Source organism: Pyxicephalus adspersus, chromosome 4 (genome assembly GCF_032062135.1).
Source record: "Pyxicephalus adspersus chromosome 4, UCB_Pads_2.0, whole genome shotgun sequence".
NCBI lineage: Eukaryota > Metazoa > Chordata > Amphibia > Anura > Pyxicephalidae > Pyxicephalus > Pyxicephalus adspersus.
This window is the reverse complement of record NC_092861.1, coordinates 94336607-94344476: the sequence shown is the minus strand read 5'-3', so window position 1 is coordinate 94344476 and position 7870 is coordinate 94336607.

Here is a 7870-nt window from a genome sequence, read left to right as displayed (position 1 = left end):
CTGACAGTCTCTTTGTTTTCACTTGTGTCAGTGTTGTTGTTTGTAATGACCACACCTCTTGAAGTCTCAGCTGCAGCTGGTGGTCATTACTGCTCCTCTATTTAGTCTGGTCTCAGACTTCATGCTATGTGATTGATATTCACTGCTTGGATGTTGAAGAGCTGGTGTGTTGTCCTCCCCCTGCTCTTGGTGTTTTGTTGTTCACTTGTGCTCGTTGTTACTAGGCCTCAGGGACACGCTGGTTCGTTCATCTGGGAAGGAACCAGTAGTCTCAAACCCTGTCACTATTCCTAGGGTAATTCAGGGCTAGTAGGGCCTAGGTTCCGGTGTATGAGTATTCCCACCTTCAGGGTATATTTATACTGATAGGAGTCAGGGCTAGGTTAGGGTGTCCTAAGGTGGAGACTGTTTCCCTCTCCCTAGCCTTTGAAGCCCCAGTCCCTTGTCTTTATCCTTCTGGTGTTCCTCCCCTTCCCCTTATCTCTGACAGGAAGTAATTTATGAAAGGTTATGGACACTCCTTTTGTTTTGCCTTCGGGGTTGGAGCTGTGTATCCAGGTTATATAGTAGCAGTTAAGTATAGGTGGAATCTTTTGAGACTGGAAATGTGTTTCTTGGAGCCTTAAAATATGTACTCTGGCTTTATGTTGGCCATACAGAAGTTGAGAATGTTTTGTTGGGCTAATAGGTCCCTTAGCGTTGAGGGTGCGGTTCTTTAACTGTGGTGTGGGATGTAAGCCATGAGTCATGATGCCTATACTTCACTGTTTTGACAGGGTATCGAAAGAAAGGGAGGAGACAAAATCTTCCAAAGTATTCAATGGGTCAACAAAATCTAGGGTGAAAAAGCTGGTGATAGGGAGTTGGGTGAGGGTGAATCATGGAGGGGGGTTTGGTTTGATAGCCGATTGGGAGGTGCTAAGTCCCAATCATCTATAGGGGTATTAGAAGGTAGAAATTTTACATTATTTACCACCTGTACTGGCAGTATGCCTATGTGGGGTAGTGTGGCAGGTTGTAATGGAGTGTTTGCAAGTCATTGGGGGTGTATTTGGTCGAGGGAAAATCCAATGAGACACCCAACTTTCTGGGACTCATGTGATGTAATAAACAACATAGTATTTAGCAGAATAACAAGAAGTGCAAGATCAACAAAGTTATGCAATTAAAAAAAAAACAATCCCATAGACCCCCTCCCCGCTGGCCCCCATGTAATCGCTCATCCTGGTAATGCCAGTATCACTTTCTCTGGTATTAAGGTATGCGAGTGCTTGGAAGAACATTCAATATACAAAGGTTATTTCCCTTGCCACTGTGGGGTCATGCCCTCGGCTCACACTGCAATACAATACCATGGGAGTCCATCCCCAGTTCATGCAAGCTAATATCCCCTGGTAGTATGTGTTGCGGATTATAATTCTGCCCACTGGCCATTAATGTACTAACAGAACAGAAGTGAGAAGTGCGGCCTTTTACTAGTGGAACCACAGTAGTGGGTATTTGTGGAATCTGATTGTTATTACTTAGCTGTGTCCAGCCTCTTTACCTCAGCGACGAACTAGTCCTTATGCAGCCAGACTAGAAGTGGTCCGCCAGCAATGAGAATGTTCTGAGAGGACCATCGGGAGGACTTCATGGATGGGAAGAAAAGACCTTTCAACTCCAGATCCCGGTTGAGATAGTTGACTTTGGCACTGTCTGTAAAGGTGGGCGGAACTAGCATAAGTATCTTGCATGTAGTAGAATCCACAGGTTAAGACTGCAGCGTAGGTATATTCAGCAGGCTGCTCAGGCGATGAAAAACTATAAATCCAGAAACAAATAGGCTCGGTATCCATGTCGGTGATGCAAGATAATTCAGTAGTGGAGTAGAGGGCTCTGCCACCAGTGGAACACTGTCCACTCTCGCTTTGCTCTGGGATGAGGGTGGTAATGGAAAAAAACAGTTCGCTTGTAAGCACACGCATATCAAGCTTAGTGTTAATGGGCGGAGTCATTTACGGGGTCAGCATCTGGATGTCGTTAGGAGTATGAAAAAATGGCTTATGAGTGGGAAGATGAGATCGCCTGTGAGGGCGACACTGGGCTTTATCAAGAACTCGGTGTGAGAGAATGACAGTCATGCAGAAAATGAATAAGGTATTTCTAGTAAAGGGGGTTCTACAAGCTACTGGATCTGTTTTTTTTTCTCATGGTTTTCTCCATTTTTAGTTTCATTTCTGTTAAATAGATAATAACAGTGGAATCTGTTGTGTGTTTTACATCTGTAATTAAATTTAAATAATTGTAGAACCTGCCAGGGAGCAAATTACTATTTTTTTTTATTATGTCCTTATACGTAAAACCTTAGAATTGAAAAAATTGAAAGCTTAACTTATCACATAGCCTCAATACCTGGCCCTGTTCATGTGCCAAATTGTTTCTGGAATCAAAACAGACATCCCATATGGAGGAAGAATATAAAAATTATCATTTAAGTCTAGCATGACTTAAACATCTTTACCTACACATTTTTTTTCTATGGCCTGATTATCAAATGGCTAAGCATTTGCAAATGCCAACATATAAAAACATACTGAATTAGAATTTAAAATGTTTAAGATAACATTGCTAGCAAATTTCTGTTTACTGATATTCAGTAACATTTGGATGAGCCCTACTTTTTTGATTAATATAATTCATCATAATACAATTTCCCATCTGAACTTTTTGCTATCAGAGGTAAGAGTGGGTGGAGTAAAGGTCTCTTTTAAGCCTCTTCCCATATATCCCATATCCTTCCCCTATTCCTCTTTTAAATCAGGTGACAGTCAGTGCTTGAAAGCAAAAGACTGACTGTCTCTCTTTCTAGTAAAATGATCAAACTCATAAGAAATGGTTCACCAGGTGGCCCTTACAAGCAATGTTTCTGCTCCAGGTTATACTCGTATTGCAACCAAGCCACTAGTGTAGGGTTTCATATTTGTTTAACTGATTAATCACAGCGATGGGAGGTGCAAAGCTAGACAGGGTTACTGGAGAAAAAAACATATGTTTTTAACATTTGGAACCTACTGTCACCTATACTTTATGGCATAAATCAGCAAAATGATGCTAAAATAGGCAGAGCACATGTCAGAGAATGCCACAAAATCGTCATAGCCTGGTACTTTTCCTGCTTTAAATAATGTCCGTTGATGCTAGTTACTAATGAACTACCCTGATCTCAGGAAATCATGTTTTCTACATTTACCTAGCTGATGTAACGGTAGCAACCTTTGGGTGTCTTAGCAATGCAGTCTAAACCTTCTTCATGTCCTGAAGTAGATTTGGGCTGTCTGAGTTTCTGATGCAGCCCACACAGGAAGTGCTTTGAACTAGCCCTGTATACCTATTACAGCTTTCCTAAGAGTATTAAAATTTCCAGTGTCTTCTGAGTTAAAAACTAATGTACCCTTGTTATGGGGGGGTCATGTAAATGACCCTCACAAACCAGGCTATGGCGCTAACCTGTAGATAACAGAGAGGATTCTGGGCCTTCGCTATTTGGAAGAGTGAGGATAATAATAAAGTTGGCAGGGCCTCCACCCAGGACAAGGTCTCTGTTAGCAGAGGGGCTCCCTTCCTGGCACATTAACCAGAATTAATAAGAGTTATATAAAACAGCACCCGAGGAACCACTACACCCAGCATACAACATTAACTATTGCAGCTAAATGAACACACAGGTTGGAGTATTTGTAAGCTTTATACCTCATAAGAGTAATAACAATATTTAAAATTCATAAACACCAATGAGTACACATATCAAGCACATAGCACAGTCCTGAGGGGAATTATGCACAGATATACCCAGGTATATATACAGTCTATAACCACAAACACCTCCAGTTATGATTAGTGTCAGGATGAGTTGCAGAGGCCTCTGGAGTTGATTGAAACAAAGTTGTCCTGATGAGATGATCCTGAAAACAGCAGCAAGGAGATCCTCCAACTGGCAATTGGGCTGTGTATGCTGTGATGCTGGATTGCAGGGATGCAGGCAAAGTCTCTGGAGTTCAGGAACAATCTATCTGCACTACCACTTAGACCCTGCAACCTGACCTCTGCTACCTATGGGCCATCGGATGCCTAACCTATGCTAGATCTAACTAGACAGAGGGTGCAGATCAGCAAAGATAACTGAAAGGGCAGAGGAAATATATATTTGTGTATGTAGCTGATACACTGACAGTAGGGATTTCCCAAAGTGATCTCTGATAACAGACATCACATATACCCCATTAATACAGAGGGTAATAATATAATACTGCACTACACACAGACACAACAGTCAGTGTATTCTGGAAGGGATGCAGGTACCTACCCTGGCTGAGCACATGTTCTCATCTCTGCCCCTGTACTTCCTGCATTTCCTTATGTCCTGGTGGGGTTTTTTAAGGCCACTCTCAGGGGCAGGAAACACTTCAACAACTTTATTTGCACATTAAAAAGTTACAACTCAGCTAGCAGATAGAAAAAGGCAGTCCCCTACACTAATATTGTGTAAAAACACCAGTTTGCCAGTGTGCAGACTTTAGGCATGCTACATATGCCTCAAAAAAACATATTCACCCTGCACCCATTGCTGCCGCACCTGGACTTGTTGACTATTATGCTAGGTCTACACAGACTGTTTCCCTAGCATTTAAATGCCCATGTTTTAAATTCCAATGCATTCCATTGGGCCAGTCCACACCAGGGCATTTTTGGGAAGCACATTTTTGAGCATAAAAGAGAATACTTTTTGCTGCGTTTTAATTTTTTTTAACTGTTTGATTATGACTTTGTTTATAACTGCTTAAAATGCTTTAGTTGAAATCATTGGAGGTGTTTCCCAGCGTTTACAGTTGTTTATTTATAAATGTGAGCATTAGTTGAAAACAAATAGAAGACTTTGCAGGCATTTATAAGCATTTTAAATACCTGCTTTAAATGGACCATGGGCCATCGTCTCTGGACACAATCCATCCACTCTCCCATTGCAGCCCCAGACCAACGATGGGAGAGTGGGCGTCACATGATGCATGACGTCACTAGGGGGGAAGTTTCTTTCTCTTTGAGTGACACCCGTCTCCCTGCACATGTGTAGCAGGAACTGTGAGGCTTTCTGATTATTGCTTTGTAGAGCCACCTAAGAGTTAATCTTTTTAGCAAGTCAAATACAAAAACATGGAATTCCGAATATATGTGTTATGTATGTAATGAGAAAATAATAATGGTAATGGTTTTGTTTTATAGTTAAAAGTAATAATCAAAAGTGATATTAATAACCAAGTTTAATAATAAAGTTAAATAAAAAACATACCTCCGAAGATATGTGTTGGATCTTGTAAGCAGTGTAAGGAATACTGTCAAAAATAGGGAAGGGTATTCCAAAGAAGATCCTATGGATTACTTGAGAGGTTCTTCCAAGTATAAGGAAGAATCGTCCTAAGCTAGGTTCGTCCTTCCCACACTAGGTTGGGGTGGGAGTGACCTGGTAAGGAAAAAGTTATGACTGTTATGCCCTGATGGGTTATGAGAAAGAAAGCAACTGGTAATATTCAAAATATATTCTCATACTAACAATTGCAAGTTTTTTCTCATTATAATGTAACAAGGAGGTTTGGTGAAAATGAGCTAGCAATGATCAATGATCAAGTTCATTAGTTGAGATCAGTGTATAATTGTTAACTCCAGATATCATATAATTGAGTGCTGATGCTGTCATTTTCTGGATGCGCATAAAATGCCAGCTTTTCCCTACCTGACTCTTCCCAGTTAGATAATATGGAAATGGGCACTCCCTGGGGTAAACCAAGTCGCCTGATCTTGTTGATGGAACTGCTGCTGTTGCTGTTTTGGACCATTGTACACATCCAATAAAGATAAGTACTAACTTTTAATTAAGCAGTGCCTGAGTGTCTTGTGTCGTTCTTTGAGAATTTTTTGACAGCGTCATGTACCTGAAGAAGGGGTATAATGGTAAGCTGCTGTTTGATGGTTTAGCAGGAACTCACTGTGCTACCTACCAGGGTCTACATTAGGCATGGACAATGCAGTACCACCAGGTGGTAAGGTATTTGCTAAGATCAGCAATATTCTGTACAAATTAAATTCAATATCCTAAAAATCAGCTAGCAGATACTTCTGAGCCCATGTTATCATCCCCAGTTTAGAATACTAAAATGTTAGTTATGCCATCAGTCTAAACAGGAAATGTACAAAAACTGCTCAAAATTTCAGTTTAAAAAAAGCATTGATTTTTAGGTTGAAATACACAAGGATTTATAGTTTGAAGTTCTAAGTGTTGAGGCTTCTGTCCCCCAGCACTTTTCAGATCATCACAAATATGAAGAAAACTAGCATGCCTGGGTTATAAAAAAAAACTGCTAGCAGAAGCTAAAGGCAGAATTCTGGTGAATCCAAGTAATGGTTGTAAAGAAATAACACGAAAAGACATACCAAATGCATTTTTTTAATAGGGAAATTAAAATTGTATTAAGAAGTATGGCAAGAGTGTTTACCCTACATAAACTGAAACATATAAGGGATTAGCCCTTTTCATGGTCCCCTAGAAATTCTCCATTTGATTAAGATCTCCTCTACAGGATCCTCCTATATTTTGCATACTGCTGTCTATCCTCTGCCCTTCACAAGCCTTCTAAGGCATACTGTTGAGAAAACCCCAACACTATGTTGCCATCACCCTGATTCCCAGTGGATTTGGTGCTTTTGATGTGCAGAGCATTGCTTTTTGGTGGGGATGGTGTCTTCGATGTGAAAAGCATGGCTTATTCTAAACAAGGATTTGGTCTGATGGTCAAAAGCAATGCCTGCTGAGCATAGCAACGTATTCCAGCGGAATTCAGTCTCCTAGGTGAGTTTTGACAAAATGTAGGAGAAATTATATGTGAGTGTTAGTTAAAGCCCAACTCCACCCTCCTTGTGGCCTCCCTCACTAGTGTCTTTTTGTACAATTGCTTTAATGGTCTCTATTTATCCCCTGATTAAGCCTACTGGCGAAACTCGTCGGGTTGGAGACAATTACTATTCTGACTCTTCCAACACATTATATAGGTGGCTTATGTCTAGCATACCAGGCAAAATTCCCTTTGCAAGTTTGTTTGGGGAAGCCTAAATTACTATATGTATATATTTTTTGAATTGCATTTTTTTGATACTCATTCACCTATTGGCATATGTATCAATATACCATTTATAAACTTGATTTTTGCCAGCTTAAACCCGGCCTTTCTTGTTCCTTATTATATCTTGATGCTGATGTAATATTTGCCTCTTCAGTCCTATATGTTGAGGTAATGCAAACAGCCTATGTTTCCTTACCAGTTTTATATACCAGAACAAGTTGTTGATCTAGTAAACTTAGCCATGGCCATGCTTGTTGTCCAATAACAAAAGTGTTCTAATCTGTTTTGTGTTATTTCACAATTAGAAAACAAGGCTTTTTTTGTTAAGTAAGTTACCACAGAGTATATTTGAGGTTGATAATGAAGAAAAAATATTTTGCAAATTTCTGAACACCTCACTAGATGGCAGTGCTATAAAACATGTTATGGGAAGCATGTCATCAATGCAGAATATAGTACAGGTAGTCCCCATGTTACATACAAGATAGGGATTGTAGGTTTGTTCTTAAGTTGAATTTGTATGTAAGTCGGAACAGATACATTGCATAAATGCAATTAGGACAGATGTTTGTTTCAACATAATATTAGGCAGCATGGTGTCAGTTACTGTATAAAATCCTCACTGTGAGGTAATCACAAACAAAGCAAAAAAAAAAAAATCTTTATGGAGCCCAGACATTCATTAACTTCTGGAGTAAGCTGTGCTTTGATATGCAAAA